This window comes from Cupressus sempervirens, chromosome 2 (assembly GCF_028749045.1).
Source record: "Cupressus sempervirens isolate cs-2001-9-10 chromosome 2, ASM2874904v1, whole genome shotgun sequence".
NCBI classification, from domain to species: Eukaryota; Viridiplantae; Streptophyta; class Pinopsida; order Cupressales; family Cupressaceae; genus Cupressus; species Cupressus sempervirens.
Window position 1 is genome coordinate 674,753,801 of NC_143119.1, and position 18,294 is coordinate 674,772,094.

Here is an 18,294-nt window from a genome sequence, read left to right on the forward strand (position 1 = left end):
CAGATTTAGTTAGTGTGAATTTTAGTAGTTCAAACTAAGCAGTTCAGTGTATACCAAGTTTATTAGTAGTTACTGAGCATTGTAGTGTCTACCAAGTACTCAATTCATGCAATGAGAAGATAGCGTTAACTGAGCCACTCCATGATAACCAAGTAATTCAGTGTTTGGCAAGTTGCATAATATCTACCAAGTCACTAGTGCAAATTGAGTTCAAGACTACTTGAAAGTGATCAGTATGGACCAAGCTTCTACATCTACCAAAGGCATGACAATGCCAAGAAGTGACAGTTGATGTTGAGTATCAGAACCTCACCAAGTTAATCTTCAAAACCTAAGTATCTTCATGTGGGCCGACTTTGTAATATTTGAGTTAACTTGTGTCATGGCCAACTTTGTAATCTTGTAAATTGGATATGTGTGTGTGTGTGTGTGTGTGTGTGTGTGTGTGTGTGATATTCATGGAATGGAATACAATGGATGTGTATTGCGAGTAAGAATGTTAATGTGAAACAAATGCGGTAGATAAAGAATTATAAAGGCCATATCAATACAAGGAGCAGCAGTGACAAATCTATCATAGAAAGGTGATCAGTACATCAAGGAGTCTCTATTAGCAAACTCAGTTGCAAGTTAGAGATCTGCTATTTCATCCTAATAGGTGAACCAGTCAAAATCCTCTAATTAGGCAGACTTAATAGTATTTTCTAAATCTCTTTACCAAGTGCATACTTCATTGTATGTTTGTAAATCCTCTCACAAGGTGGATCTAGTAATCCTATTTGCTCCTAACATGGCAGATCATCAGAAGTGATCAATGTAAGCCTTAATCAACCAACTTTATGTTACAGTACTAAAATTTGTGGGTATCATCCCCACCCAGTTTTACTTTCTATTTGGAATGTTTTTGGGTCACCAAATCATTGTGTTCAAGTGTTGTGAATGCTTTTATAATTTTAGTTTCTCATGCATGCAATTAGATCAGATATGATGTTAAATGGTTTATTGGATTAAGAATTGAAATTGGTAGAAGTTTTAGAAGTTAGTGATTCACCCCTCCCCTCTCAGTAACTTAGCATAGTCTTGAATATTTCAAACAATTGGTATCAAAGCATTTTGGTTCTCAAGGAGAAACTTTAACAGCTTGAGAAAAGATCAAGGATTTGGAGATATTCAGACTTGATAAAGCTATTGACAATGAAAATTTGGATCTGGAAATGGCCATTTCCCAACTCAAGAAAGCTAAGGAGCCACTTTTCCAATCTGTAAAAAGAAGAAAGGAACTTTCAAATCAAATAAATGATCATCTCTACATTGAAGAAAGAATTGAAATTTTTTTCCCTTCAAGCAGTTTAGATGAAGCAAATAATTTAATCAAAGAACTCCTAGAGAAAAATGGTTCCCTACAAGAAGTAAGAAAGCTGAAAAGAGAACAAGAAATTCAGTTAGTAAGGTTATTTAAAGAGAACAAATTTCCAAAATCCATTATACTGTACTGATATGTTTCTGGATTTGATTGTGTTAAGACTTTTACCATCAACATTTTGAATCACACTACATGATCCATCATTAGGCCATCATTAGGATGAAGAGCAAGAGATGCAAAAAAATAGTAGCAAGGTTATGTGAAGTCTTGGAATAAAGGAACAAGATAAAAGAAGAAATGAATGGAAGAAACAATGAGATCCAAAACCAATCCCTTCAGCATGTAGACCTTGTTGATAAACTCTCCAATGCAAATGAAGAAATCATGAGCCAAAGACAGATCAATGAAAGATTAAGAAATGATCTAAATTTTGAAAGATAGATCAATGAAAGAATAAGAAATGAGTTGAGATATAAAAAAAAAATCAGTGAAAGATTGAAAAATGACCTAAACACTTAGAAGCAAATCAATGAAAGAATCATGAAATCTCAAGCAGACATGGTTCAACTAAATGAGCAAAACCTCTATAGGCAAAAAGGAAAAGTAGGAACTGGATACAAAGAAGAAGGTGAATCCTCCAAACAAGGTTCTCAAAGGAATTAAAGACCTACTTGCAATCATTGTGGTAAGATAGGTCATACATCAAATAAATGTTAAAGTAATGGAAAAGAAAAATTCAATGGAAAATGCTACAACTATAATCAGCATGGTCACAGGGCTAACGAATGCAAAGAGAAACCTAAATTTGAAGGCAACTGTCATAAATACAAGAAACATGGACACAAGGCATCAGAATGCAAAACAAAGACATTGAATCTTGTAGAACAAATTATGAAGGCAATATTTGGTTGGGATTATAATACTTGGTGTAGATGTCATTTCTGTAGAGAATATGGACACATTGGTATGAATTGTGTTAAACATCATATGAGGAAAAGAAATACCACTATAAGATGTTACATTTGTACAAAACTTGGTCATATTGCCAAGAATTGTATGAATACCTAGTAAGATTGAAGATGAGAAGAAGGAAAAAGCTGATAACATTCAAAAGCAGATGAGATAGCAATAGATTCCTAAGTCTACCAAGGATTCTAGTCCAAGCAATGATGGTCAAGTCACTCAAGAACTAGGTGACTCTACCATTCCTAATTAAGTTCTTAAGAAAGAACTAGAACCAAGCTATCAAAGAAGACATCATAATCAATTCCAGTTGAAAGGTGACAAAGATCCAAATCCATATACAAGATAAAAAGGGATCACTAAGCATGATCTATATCAGTCATTATCGAGTTACCTTCTCTATCGAGTAAGGTCAGCTCATAGACTCTACCGAGCAAGGTCAGGAGTAACGAAGGTAGTCACGAAGACTTCATCAAGTGATCAATACAAAGTAGTGGATGATAGCCTATCAAGCATTATGATAACTCATCTACCTTTTTACCGAGCATTAATAACAAAATTTTGACAAAAGCCATGGAAGCGAATTTATTTTTCTCCATGAATTTTAGAGAGCTATTGTGAAGTGCTATTTTTTGTGCGATCAAGCGACTTGAGCAAATTTCTTGCAAAATTTTTCAAATTTTTCTCAAGCTATCAAGCAAAATGGCATCCAGCATTAGTAGCAAGGCAAAGAAAGGTTCTAATATGTTGGTTCATGGTGTTGAATGGAAGGCGTCAGACTTCAAGCTTGTGCCTGCAGTTGCAGAAACCCTAGACCCCAATGGAGCTCAATCACAAATTCCTCCCAAGGTACTTCTTATCAATGACATTAGAACTTATTTTAAATGTACAATTCAAGAAATTAGTACTCTTGAAATGGATGATGCCCTAGCTCAGTTGTGTGTTGATGGAACCTTGAAACCCAAGCATCAACATTTGGAAACAAAAGGTTTAACTCATATTCCCCATATGCCCTGAGAGTTTCAAATAAAATGGATTAGGTATATTCTTAGCTGGGTGCAAAATGGTCAACTATGGTTGGAGCAGAAAATATTGATAATGAAAAAGATGATTCACCAAATTATTGACCTTCCCATGCTCGCCAAAGCCAAAATGACCAAAACCCTAGGTCGAGTTGAATTGGAAAAGAAAACCCTAGCTGAGTGAGATGGCAGAGGCATGAAAATAAGTAGTGTTATACATGCAAAACTCAAATTTTTTATTCATGTTATAGCCCACAAGATATAAAATTCAAGCCATCACAACAATGTATCATGTGAAGCTATGGACTTGGCATAGAAAGTGGTGAAGAATAACTTGTCTTATGACCTCATCAAGTTATTACTAAGACAATTTAATAAGAATATGGAAAGCATTAGAACCTCCAAGAATAACCTATGCAAATTCAATTCTTTGTTAACATGTTTATTCTTTTATGTGCAAAAAAATTTCCCTTCCAAAGGCACTGTAGTATGGAGAAAGGATGTGCCAGTATTGTACCAAGTAAATGAATACATTGCAAAAATGGGGAAAACTATGGCAGCATCATGGACAACTACTTTGATGTGTTTAAAGAAAAAATTAACAATAGGTTTAGGATACCTAAGAAGTTAGTTGAGGACTACAAGGATGATGTTTGCATCATGGTTGGTTGTGATAAGGTATACATCCAGGCAGTCAAGCCTAGAACTGTATGGATCAAGCCTCTTGGTTATGAAGTAAACATTGATGAGACCAAGGATATCATTGAAACCCTTGTCAATGAACCTATGGATCCTAGGGATCCTTACTTTGGTACTTATGAAGAGGCAAAGGCAAGAATAGAGCTAGAAATCAAGCTACCTCAAGCAGTTAATGAAGGAAAGAGGAGGATAGCCAAACTAAAATCTTGTGCACCTCTCATGTTAACTGAGGGTAAAGGTAAAGATGAAGAGTAGGTAGAGGATGAAGAAGAATTAGAAGAAGAAGAAGAAGAACCTTAGAAGAAAAAGGGCAAGGTGATCATCACCAAGTCTGCAAAGGCATCCACTATAGTCTTTATAAGGAGGTCCAAGAAGAAAGGAAGTGACATTGTTGTTAGTAGACCTCCTCCCACCTTTCAAGAAAAGTTAAAGAAAATGGAAGAAGGTGCTGGTATAAAAAATTCCAAATCTTTGAAGTATGAGACAATGACAGAGGTAAAGCAGAAATAAGTTGAAGAGTTGGTGCTGACCAAAATTGGCAAATGGAAGTATTCACTAGACCAAATCACCTCTCAAATCTCTAATGAATTATTGGAGAAAATAAATCCAAGATGGGATTTTTCAATACAAATAGTAAAAGACATATATGCACAAACCCTAAGGCAATTACTACTAAGCATACTAGATGCTGAGGTAAAATAGTCCTTAAAGAAAAATGAAGAGAAAATGACTTTGAGATTTAACACATGTTTCGTTTTGATTAAGGATATAGATCATGTTGTGAGAAATGCTACAAACACTTGGAAGAATGTTTACCATATTCATAAGCAAAGTGAATATCCAATTCAAGTAAAGGATGATGAAGAAGAAGAAGGTAAGGATGGAGAAGATGATGAAGGATCAACTCATTATGTTACTATTGATTATGAAGAGTATAAGGAGTAGGAAGATAAAGAAAAGGAAGAAGAAGAGGAGCAAGGTGCAGAAGCTACCGAGGAAGATAAGGAAGATGATTAGGAGATTGACCCAATAAAGATAGTAGATGCAGTCATTGCCTCACTTCCTCACTCCCCGAACAAATCTTTGACAACATCAAGTATGGAGGTAGCTTCAGCAAGTTTGGTTGTGACTACATCAGATGCATCAAATGTCCAATCACTCTTTGAATCAACACAACTTAGCATATCATTGATAGAAGTAACTTTCACTTCATCAACTAAGCTACAATCTCCCTCTTCATCTATTGGGTTAAGTTCTTCAGCCATCTCCTCTCCAATTTTGACTTCTTCAGTTTTGAGCTCATCCATGGTAAGCACTCTAGTTTTGTCTACTTCAGTTTTGGATTCTACAATTTTGACTTTGTCAATTTTGGATTCTTCTAACATCTCTATAAGTATTCCACCAGTCAGTGATATAACAATTTTTACTACACGCTCGAGTATGTCCACTATTGTTTCTAATACTAAAGCAATAAGTGCAAGGATAGTTGAGCCTAAGGCTCAACTAAGTACAAAATTTTTGAAAGGAAAGGAGATAAAAGAAGATATAGATTTCGATAAGGAAATAGAAATTCCCAAATGGGATATCCACAATTTGTTTACAGACCAAATGCACATAGTTGGCAAACTTCTTTAGAAAAAGGCCAAGTAACAAAGATTAAGAGAAGAAAGAGATAGAGAATACAAGATATTAGATGATGCTAAAAATATTTTATCTGAGGCTATTGGAATTGAGGTTGATTCTTCTCAACCTATTTTGTTTCAACTTGAAGAGGTAGTCCAAAATTTTAATGAGGACATAGAGGGACAAGAGAAATTGATTGAAAAGGTAGAAAATAAATTCAATAATAAAGTGTTGGAGCATATTGTTTAGCAAATTGTTGTTAATCAAGTTGAGTTATCAACAATTTGGTCAATCTTGAGGCGTCCTATTCTAATGTCTCATCACTTTTTTCAAGGCTATGTGATGTCACCGAGTATACCATAGAAGTTAAGGAAAAATTTTCCAAAATTGATACTGATCTTAAGGCAAGTGCTCAATAGTTACAACTTGAACCCAGTTCAAGCTCTACACATTTTAAGAAGATCATATTTTTAATAGACATGCAAGAAAATTTGTTAAGAGAAGAAGCAAGGATCTATTCTACACCAGTTGATATACAAAATATGATCCTTCTAGTCATGGACTCTATGCAGAAACATATTGTTTATTCAAAAACCCTAATTCATGATAACAAGTTCTCTATTGCTGACCACATGATTGAACTATCAACTAAAGTGGAATTTGTCATTTAGACATGTAAGGTTCTTCAAGAAAACTGGGATAAATCATTAGCAATTACCCTCAAGGTACACTCTGAATTCTTATCTCATTTTGGTGTCTCCGTGTAAATATGTTGAATAAATCTTTGGCATTACTATCAAAAAGGGGGAGGAGAGCAGAGTTAAAGGGGAGATAAGATATGGGAGCAAAGTTACAGGGCGAGAAATGTATATAAGAGAAAAGTTTCATGTGCATAATAGATCACATAGTATAGGAGAGAAATATGCTATGATGCAAATATACTCTATATATATCTTACAAAGATCAATTTTTGAAAAATCTCAAAATAGACTGAGCTAGTATCACATGGTGATGAATACAAGGTATTCAGTTTTGGGATAATAAGTGTTTTTGTCACTAATGAAAATGGGGGAGATTGTTGACATATCAGTTAATTTTGTTATTAGTGGCACACACTTATTCAGATTTTGTATAGCTACCAAGCTCTTTGAACAGTTTATAGTGTTTTCCATGTAATTCAGTAGCCACTGAGCTTCTACAGTTGCTACTGAGTCCTTTGGACTATTCCCAATGGTTACCAAATAGATTTAGTTAATGTGAAGTTCAGCAGTTCAAACTGAGCAGTTCAATGTATACCAAGTTTATCAGTAGTTACCGAGTATTGCAGTGTCTACCAAGTACTTAGTTCATGTGATAAGAATATAGTGTTAACCAAGCCACTCCATGGTAACCAAGTGATTCGGTGTTTGCCAAGTTGCACAATATCTACCAAGTCACCAGTGCAGACTGAGTTCAAGACTACTTGAAAGTGATCAATATGGACCAAGCTTCTACATCTACCAAAAGCATGATGATGCCAAGCAGTGATAGTAAATGCCAAGTATTAGAACCTCATCGAGTCAATCTTTAGAACCCTAGTTTCTTCATGTGGGTTGACTTTGTAATATTTTTGTTAACTTGTGTCATGGTCAACTTTGTAATTTTTTAAATTGGATTGATATATATGTGTGATTTATTGCATCATATTCATGGCATGGAATACAGTGAATGTGTATTGTGAGTAAGAATGTGAATGTGAAATAAATGCAGTAGATAAAGAATTATAAAGGCCATATCAATACAAGGAGCAGTAGTGACAAATCTATCACAGAAAGGTGATCAGTACATCAAGGAATCTCTATAAAAAAACTCAGTTGCAAGCCAGAGATCTACTACTTCATCCTAATAGGTGAACTAGTCAAAATCCTCTAACAAGGTAGACTTAACAGTCTTTTCTAAATCTCTTTACCGAGTGCATACTTCGTTGTATGTTTGTGAATCCTCTCACAAGGTGGATCTAGCAGTCCTATTTGCTTCTAACAGGGCAGATCATCAGAAGTGATCAATGTAAGCCTTAACCAGCCAACTTTATGCTACAATACTAAAGTTTGTGGGTATCATGCCCACCCTAGTTTTACTTTCTATCTGGAGGTTTCTGGGTCACCAAATCATTGTGTTTAAGTGTTGTGAATGCTTTTATAATTTTAGTTTCTCATGCATACAATTAGATCAGATATGATGCTAAATGGTTTATTGGATAAAGAATTGAAATTGGTAGAATTTTTAGAAGTTATTGATTCACCCCTCCCCTCTCAATAACTTTGCATAGTCTTGAATATTTCCAACAAGTTGAAGGAGAAATCTTTAAGGCGATTGATAAAATGATGCAAGCTAGGATCATATATCCTATTCACCACTCTACTCAAGTAGCTAACATTGTACCAATAAGGGAAATAAATGGAGAGATAACAATTTTTATGGATTTTACAAATCTAAATTAGGCTTCTCTCAAAGATAACTTTGCACTCCCCAACATGGATTGTATCTTGTAGATTATTGCAAGGTCATTTTTGATATCTATGTTAGATGGCTTTTCAAAGCATAATCAAATTCAAGTAGATGAGGTAGATCAATTCAAGATAGCATTAAGCACACCTTGGGGTAATTTTTCATATAGTAGGATGCCTTGTACCTTGATGATTTGATAGTCTTTTCCAAAAAAAGAGAAGATCACATCAAAGACCTAGAAAGAGTGCTACAAAGGTGTAGAAATCATGATGTCTCACTAAGTCCCAAGAAATCATTATTTTGTGTGACAAAAGGTAAACTACTTGGTCACATTGTCTCTCAAGAAGGCATGAAGATTGATCCAAACAGAGTTAAAGTCATTCAACAATTAAGTCTACCATTCAAAAAACTAAAGTAAAGTCTTTCTTTGGCCAGGTAAATTTCTTAAGAAGGTTTGTGCCTAATTTCTTTGAGACAGTTAGGTGTATAGTAGATATGATAAAGAGTAATAAAGCTTTCAAATGGATTGATATTGGAAAAAGAGCTTTTTAAGACATCAAAGGTGTTATTTCCAAAGCCCCTGTTCTTGTTCATCCAAACTATACTAAGGATTTCATCATATATTGTTATGTATCAGAGCATACCATGTCATCTATATTGATGCAAGAAAATAAAGAAGGAATATATTGCTTTGATGAGTATGCCATTAAAGAATCAAGAATTGAAATACTCACAAATGGAGAAACATGCATATGTAGTGGCGAGAGCACTCAAGAATTTTAGATTCTATTTGTTGCATTCCCATTCAATGATATATGTACATGATCCTGCGGTTAAAAGTATCTTGACACAACAAGAGGTTGGTTAAAATAATAGAGGAGTTTGGATAACAAAGGTCCATGAATATGATATAGAAACTAAGCCAACCAAAATTGTGAGAGGAAATGCACTTTGTAAAGCATTGACAAAAGATCAACAAATTGAAGAGGAAGATACTCCAAAGGTTCTCATGGTAAGTCTTCAAGATCCTTGATTTTCAAATATTGCATACTTTCTAAACTATGGTGAGAATCTTGATGGATTGAGTGCTAAGAAGAGGAGAGATCTAAAAACAAAAACCTTAAGGTATGTAATTCATAATGATGTCTTGTATAAGACAACTATTGATGGTACATTTCTAAGATGTGTTGAAATGGAATAGCAAGTGAAGTTGTTGAGATCTTTCCATGATGAAGCACATGGAGGACATTTCTCTTCCACTATCACTACATTCAAAATTTTGAGGCAATGCTACTATTGGCTTGGTATATTTAAGGATGCATATAATTAGGTTTCCAATTGTGAGAAATGTAAGATGTTTACTAGTAAACCTTAGCTAGTTGCCTTGCCTCTAAGGCCAGTGGTGATTGAAGCTCATTTTCACCAATGGGGGTTGGATTTCATAGGCCCAATTAATCCTCCTTCAAGCCAAGGGAACTCTTACATATTTACTACCATAGATTATTTCAGTAAATGGGTGGAAGCCAAGCCAATGAAGAATACTTCATTAGAGGTGGTATGTGAGTTTCTCAAAGAACATATATTGGTCAAATTTGGAGTTCCTATAAAATTCATTATGGAAAATGCATCTTATTTTTCTTCTTCATAAATTATTGATTGTTGTTATGATAATGGTATCCAATTTGGTCATATCTCTAATTATTTCCCTCAAGGAAATGGGCAGGTTGAATCTAGCAATAAGAATTTGATTAATATTTTGAAGAAATTGGTCTTAGATAATTAGAGAAGTTGGCACAAGAAGATACATGATTCTTTATGGGTAGATAGGACCACACCTAAAAGATCCATTGTTATCTCACCTTTTGAGTTAATTTATGGAGTAGAAGATAACTTATCATTTCCTATAGAGCTTGTCACTTGTAAATTGAAGACTATGATTGAAGACAGTATATGCCAAGATGGATTGGAAAAGAGAATTTTGTATCTCACCAAGTTGTAGGAGGAAAGGGAAGAAATGGTAGAAAAAATCATTGAACATCAAGGGAGAGTTAAAAATTTATTTTAAAAAAGAGAAAGACCAAAGAAATTTGTGGAAGGTGATTTGGTTTTAATGTGGGATAAGAGGCATGAACCAAGAGGAATGCACTCCAAGTTTCAGTCTTTGTGGAAACGGTCATTTCAAATCATGCAAGTGAACCAGAACAACTCTTTCAAGTTGGAATATCCCACTAGAGAACCCCTACCATGTTCTTATAATGGGAAAGATTTGAATTTGTATCAAATGCAAAATTGAAGTAGGTAACCCCTACATAGAAGCCAGTTAGGTAGGTTTTTCTTTCATGCAGTTTGCTTTAGCTTAGTTGGTCACTTTCTTAGTTAGTTTTTGTTACTTTGCTATATTATTCTATTATATTTGAGTTACCAAGTTGTCACCTTATTTTGAAAAACTATAGATTATTAGGATCCTTTTAAGCATTGTCATGCTTAAATCCCCAGACAGAGCTAGTTGTTGCCCAATTTTTAGTTCATCTCATTTTGCTTTAGGTTGAAGTCAAGTCAATGTGTCAATGTTTTGATTCTATGTCTAGAGTGCCCCTACGATGACCTCTCTTCTCATCACCCCTTTTTCAAGATAACCTATGCAAGAAATCATGTAAGCATTGCATTGGTCAAGGGTTAGGTGATTTAGGGTTTGGTGGGTTAGTTATAAATGTCTACTTGATGAGAAGAAGGTCTACAAACTCCAATGATTCATCATTTGAATATTCAAAAGGATTTTGAGGACTAATTTCTATAATGGTTTATATTTCAATGGAAGATATCATAGGTGATTGAGCTTAGAATATAGGGATACTAGTCATTTCAATAGAAAATGGTGCAGGAGCACACCTAGGCTACCTCCATTGTTTGAATGATTTTTGGCTTGTACTTGACTCTAGCCAAGTCAAGAGGATAGATTAGTTTTTTTTGGACCTTAGGAGGTAATTTTCATTGTTGTCTAGGTGATTTTGTCATTAGGACTAAGGTCACACAAATAGCCATTGTTAATTATTTCAATTACTTAGTGTGTAGAGGAAATAGTGAGATGGAGTCTTTAATGTGTCTTAGGCACATAAATGTTTTTAAGGTTGTTATTATGATTCCTTAGGGTCATTTTAAGCTAGTTGGTTCCATAGCTTCTAATGAGGATAGAGGTCCTAAGAAATAGGATCATGGCTTAGCAAGAAGTTGTCAAATGTTGCAAAAATGTTGTCATGACAACATTGGCAATAATTGCAATAATTGCATGCAATATTGTTACCCTCGGATTCCCTAAAGTATATGAGATGGTGCTCAACTAATAGGCCCTAGAATTATGGAGATGGAATAATATATTAGCCAAGAATTGAATCTTGCTATAGGGAGAGATACATTGTATTAACCTTGTGTGTGAAATAAAATTCTGAACAATGTTATAGCATTCGAGTTTTGTGATCACAGTGCCTTAAAATGGATTGAAAGACTCAACTTGTTGATTGAATAGTATTCTAGGTTTAGTTTTAAGAGTTTTTAATTCAATAAGAAAGTTTCTTAGAGTAGTTTTGGAGGGTTAAATATATATTTTTTTGGTTCTAAGAGTTCATTGGATTTGTGCTGACTAGTTTGTAAAGAAATGGCTCCCCCATGAAATCTAGCCATGGTAAATACATAAGGGTAGATGGAAAAGATATAGGATTCATTAGTGTACATATTTCTAGGATTAGGAGTTGTGGAAGTTTGGGAAAATATTTTGAATGCTAAGCCCTAGGCGAGCAGACAAAGCCTGGTTAGAGGTTTAGGACAAGAAAAAAAAGATTTATTATAGGACAGAGAAGTATAGTACAAAAAAAGTATAGTTCTAGACATGGAATGAGTGCATCTTGGTATGATAAGAGGTTTGAGAGGTCTTCCAATCCATCTGAGAGGATTTTGAACAAGTTTTTAGTCTAGACCTAGGAAATAAGCCTTTTAGCCCTATTAGACCTAGATTATAGGAAACACCTATATAGATAACTTAGGAGTCTAAGACCTACATAATCCTTTAGGGAATCCAAAAAGGTGTCCAAATATAGAGTTTACTTGTTAGTTTTTTTTGAGATTTTTTGTAAGAAAGAGGAATTAGTCAATTCCAAGGACTAATTGGAACTAGGCCTAATTAGGCTTCCTAGAGGAAAAAACCTTGAAATCGATAAGGAAGAAGTCTAAAGATATTTCCAAATGGACTCAAATACAATAAAATAGAGTGATATCATGTCTATGGATGAACTTGCAATGAAGGATGAGTTTTGTGAGAAAATTTCACTTAGAGCTCTCTAAGTGAGTGTGGAGAAGAGTACTAAAACTAGAGTGTTAGTCTTTTAAGGGTAAGCACAAAGGATCAAACTCTTGGAGAAGTGTTTGGATTGGTGTTAGTTAATTATCTAAACCAATTAGGGATCTAGGAAGACTAGGTTCCTAAAAGAGACAAGCCAGGTCTCTTGAGAAGCAGTGCAAGCAACCATTGGAACACTCACACTAGAAAATCAAGTTAAAATCCTTAGATATACTGAAATATAAAGGCAAGAAAACATGCATCATCGATATGTTGCATGAATGGTCTAGATGAAATCTTAATAGCTACATAGGTAGTTGGAAAATTTAATCAACAAAAGGAACACACTCCATTGGTTAGTTAAAAAGTCATGCTCTTAAGTATTTTAAGTGGTTTTATCTCTTCTAATGTTAAGAAGTGAAGTTTGGCAGAGGATTGTAAAGGTAAGTGTTGAGTATCTCAATTTATGATAAACTATGTAGTCATAGCATTGTGGGTGTGTATTTTCAAGTTTTTACTCTTAAAATCATTCTATTGTGGTGTCATCATAAGTATCTCATGGTAAAAGACAAGTGATACAATGTTATGATAAACTAAGGAGTGTATGAGCATAAAGGCTAATAAAGAGACTTTTGAAGCTACGAAGGTAAGGATTGTAAGATCGTAAGTAGGGAAATGTTAAAATTGAGTGGGGCCAAATGCATGAGCATGAAGAAATTAAGTACATTTCAATTAAATCTTTGGAAGATATGAAGAGTAGTGGATCATGAGATCGCAGGAGCAAACAGTGAGGATTTCCAAAGCCATGACATGCAAGTGAGCATATGGTCATAAAGGGATAACATAAAAGTGAATCCAAAAATCTTTGAAGTTATGAAAAAGGGGAGATAATAGCCAGCGTATGGTTGGGAGTTAGAAATAGTAGTTAAAGGAAAGCTTTTGAGGTCATGACAAAGAGTTAGTTGACAGTGATCATAAGATCATATGGCTGTAAAAGACAAAGCCCAATGCTAAGCAAAGTTGTGGTCGTATGATTGTAAGAGTTTATGTGCAAGGGAACGAAGCTTCAAAAAGTTTTGCAAACCACTAAACATAAGCTTGTGTCTATGAAGAAGACATTATGGTTGATGTTCTGATCTTATGACAAGTTGTTGATCATGATATCATAGAAGACTTGAAGGGAACCCTTGATCATGCGATAGGGAAGTGATCATAAGATCGTAAAGGCCAAATTCCAAGCTTACAAGGATATGAAGGGGTTGAATTCCAAGTGAATTAATAGAATTAGGTCATCATAGGATTAGGGCTTAATGTTAGGAGAGATATTAATGGATTAATCTACCTACAAATTTAGGATTTTATTCTGTAGTGCCTGCCCCTAGATCGCATTTTTGTTATTATTGTCAAATTCTTTTAAGTTGATTATATGTATTGATTAGTTTTAGAGATACGAGATTTGTAATATTATGATATTATTTCATGAACTTGATCACAAATGTATCAGTTATTGTTTCTTAGTTGATTTCATTCATGTGTTGCTAATGATATTTTAATGATCCTAGTTAGTAAATGTGATTTCTTTTATAAAAATGTTAACATGATGTCTTTAATGATGATTATGTTGTATTGATAGAGATGCATTATTACATGTACGCATTTGATGTTAGACTTGTGATTTTTACGATACTTACCCCATACTTGCATGTGTATGGTGTGCGTGTTTATTTTATCTTTCTGTCTGAAGTGTTTGATGTTGTTAAGGGAGGGAGTCGTAGTCACCTGCTAGTCGGGATCTACACGATGAACCACTCCCCGCCATTGTTTATTTAGTTTAGATATATTATATACATGTACATGCTTGTCTTTTATGCAGGATGCAGGAACCGGGCATCGACTTCCCTGAATTGCCAGGATGAGCGTGCTCTATTGCAAATACTCAAATGGTGAGAATGGGAAGATAATGATCAGGTCCAATCCTAGCCATAAGCCTATAATACTTGTCCTGCAAGGAGGACTCGTAACAAACTGTCTACCCTTTTTAAATCCGTGAGTCCTTTGTGCGTATGTTGTTTTTTGAGTCTTTGATGAATTTATATTAATTAAGTCTAATTAATAGATTAAATTAATAATTTAATTTAATGGAAAATTATTATGATATTTTGAATATTTAATTATATTTAATTAATTGAAAAATTAATTAAATATAAAGAATTAAATTGAAGATAAAAGTTTTAAGATTAAATTTAGAACATGATAATATTTATTTAATTTAATAATAATATATTTAGAGTTCATTTTTAAATAAATGCTAAATATTATTGTTATTTAAGTTAATAAATATTTATCAAATTAAACGTTCTAAATATATTTAAAAGTTAAATAAAGTTTAAATTTAGAACGTGATTATATTTATTTAATTTAATAATAATATATTTAGAGTGCATTTTTAAATAAATGCTAAATATTATTGTTATTTAAGTTAATAAATATTTTATCAATTAATTTTCTTAAAAAATGTGAAAAGATATTTAATTATAATAAAGATTATAGTTCGCATGATTTATGCATGAGTTGAAAATAAAAGAAATTAATTGAAAAGATTAAACATGTGAAATTAATAAAGATATTTAATCGCATTAAGTGCGCATGAGATTTATAAGTTATAAATTGATTAAAATAGAAGTCAAGTGGCTAGTTAAATAAAGTAATTTAACAATTCAGTTAAAGTGCATGAAGGAAAAATAAAAGAATATTTTAATTTAAAAAGGAAATTAATTGTGCATGAATGAATTAATTAAATAAAGAGATTTAATAATCCATTTAACATGCATGAAAATATGAAAGATAAGATAAATAAAGGTTGATTTTAGAGTTAACGAAAGGGGATCAAGAGACCTCTCGAGTAAACGCACAATTAGTGCCCCGATTATAGGAAGAGAACTCCTTATCAAAATTTGAGGGTTCATTTTTCAAGGGAGATTTTTGGGAGACAAGTTTTCAGACACAGGTTTCAGGGAACACACTTTTGGAAAGGGGAACAAAGAAATCTTTGGAAGCTTTGAAGGGTTTGGATTAGCAAGGGTTTCACCAAATTGTTAGCATCAGATCAAGGTAGGGTTTGTGAACCATTGTAAAAATATTTTCGGATCTCTATCTTCTTTGTGCTTGTTGAAATTGATTTCTCAAATTTCGTTGTATGAATCTTGCCACCTTTCGTTCTACATCTTTTGCTTTTTTATTCCATCTGTGAATCTGGATTGAAAAACTATTTAAATAACCTCATTCTGCAATTGAAAGAAATTGGAAATAAATCGGGATCTGGGCTTTTGAGTTAAATTAGAAATTAAGAAATTTAAATTTGGAAGGGTTTGTTTTTGGAAATGAAAATCTTAGGATTGAGAATTCAAAGGGTACGATTTATTTTTCCTATTAGACTAAAGTTTCAATCATGGATTAAATATATATATATATTTTTTTTTTTTAATATGAACTGGAAGAAGTATTGTGTAAAAATGATACATAATATATATATAGTGTTTGAATTTAATTTTTATTAAATCGTAATAATACTTTAAAAAAAATTAAAATTATATATATTAAGAAGGAGATGGTGTTGATTTTAAAAGAATTTTAATATTTATATTATTTACTAAATTGGGGGAAATGTTGTTTAAAGTTTTTAAAATAATAATATATATATATATATATATATATATATATATATATATATATATATATATATATTTGTGGGGAGGAGTTTTGACCACCCCACCACCTTACCTGACTGTTGTGCGTGCGCAGGTTGACTGCTGCACGCGGCAACAGTTAATACTACTGCCAGCGGCAGCAGACAAGCCTGCAGTCACGCAGGCAGCCGCACGACTCTAATATATGGCCGATGGTTTTTTTTTTAAGCCTCCAGCGATTTTAAAACACTCGAGCAATTTTATATTGCATTTTATGATATATATTAAAGTTGTAATGAATGTAGTATTATTAATATTCATTCATTAATATTTGTTATTTAAGAAATATTATATGTTATTAATTTTAATAATACATTTATTTAATATTTATAAGTTTTATTAATTAGTATTAATAAGTATTAATTGTTAAATAATGTTTATTATGAGGTTTTCAATTGATTAATAATTAATGAATATTAATTAGTTAAATAATTTTTAAGAGTTATAATTAAATATAGAAATTTGGATTATAAATGGCGCTAATTTGAAGTTAATGCTAAACGTTAACTAATAGATGTTAATCATAATTATTGTTGTAATTATTAACAATTTTATTAAATAGTTTTGTTAATTATTAAGTAATTAATAATTAATAATATATTAACATAATTGTAAATTATAATTAAATTTATTAAAAGATTTAAATTGTAATGATTAATTAAATGTTAATTATCTAGTTATTTTATAAATAACTAATAATTAGCTTTATTAAATTTGATTTCATTGAAAGGGAGTAATTTTGTATTTTATTTGAATATAGAAAGGGGTTGATTAAAAAGGGGTAATTTCAAAAACTTAGTTACTTGAAACATACGTTAAACTGGAAACTGGAACCTTACATTTAATTCAACCAAACTATGAAACTGTATTGTTTTGCTTATACTGTTTATGCTTTGAGATTTTGGTGTGGATTAGATGTCGACCAGTCTAGGATGTACACCAAAGGTTTGTGAGATTTCTGTTATACCATTTATGTGACTAGATGTCATGAGATGTCTTGTGATTCAGTTTGGAAATTATATTTATGAGGTTTACTTTATGAAGAATTTATGTGTACTTTGATGGGAGAACCATCGTGTTATTAGGTTGCCTGTTAAGGAACCGAGTTTGATCTTTAGGGGTTTTGTTGTATGGGACACAACTGTGTTTTTATGTGCTTAGGAGAGGTTGTCTAGGTACGTGACTTTGGGAGTGGCTTGCATAGGGGTTCGGGACCCAAAGTGGTCAGTGCCAGGGTAACCTAATGCAAGTTATGTAATAAGTGATAATCTAGTAATTAAAATTTATGGGGGGGGAAACACACTAAAAAGATAAGTTAGAGATATTTGATCTACCCATGCCTTTAATGTTTGTATAGACTAAGGATGGGAATGAGATGAGTGCCTCGTCTTCTTGAGAGGGCTTTCTAGTTTCCATATGTGTGATGTTGAGGGTTTGGGGTTCAGAGTAACCAGTCCAGGGTAACTCAACGCTTGAGGGTTCGGGGTCTATTAAGAGATCAGTTCAGGGTAACTCAAGCAGCCATGTGATGACACTCCCTAGTATGTAGCTAAGTCTCCTCTGTAGATTTGTGTATCTCTGGTGGTGTACTTATTGTTGGTGGTGTATTTATTATTGGATGTGTTTATTATGGTTATTTACTTTCATTGATGATGATTGGTGATTCATGGATGTTGTACTTTTGACATGTGGCTTTTGACTTGAGATGATTATCTTTCGTTGACTTTATCTTATGATCTTGGTATTGGATTGAGTGTTCTTACTTTTGGATTATTTTATCTTCTTTAGTAGCATGTGTTACCTTTGAGATAGTTGTGGCCTTTAGGAGTTCCATGCCTAGGAATGTTTTATGTTTGATAGCCGTATGTGGATCGTTCTTTATCTTCCCTGCACGGTGGGAGTGGAAGCCTGACTAGGTAACCACACGGTCAGGAGGTAGTGCCTTCTTACCATTTGGGTTCCCCCTTCATATTGCCAGCTGTTGGATGTTCGTTGCAGAAGATATACCTTTATCATTCTTATTTCTTATCTCAGAGATTTCTTTTCAAATGATGTATATAT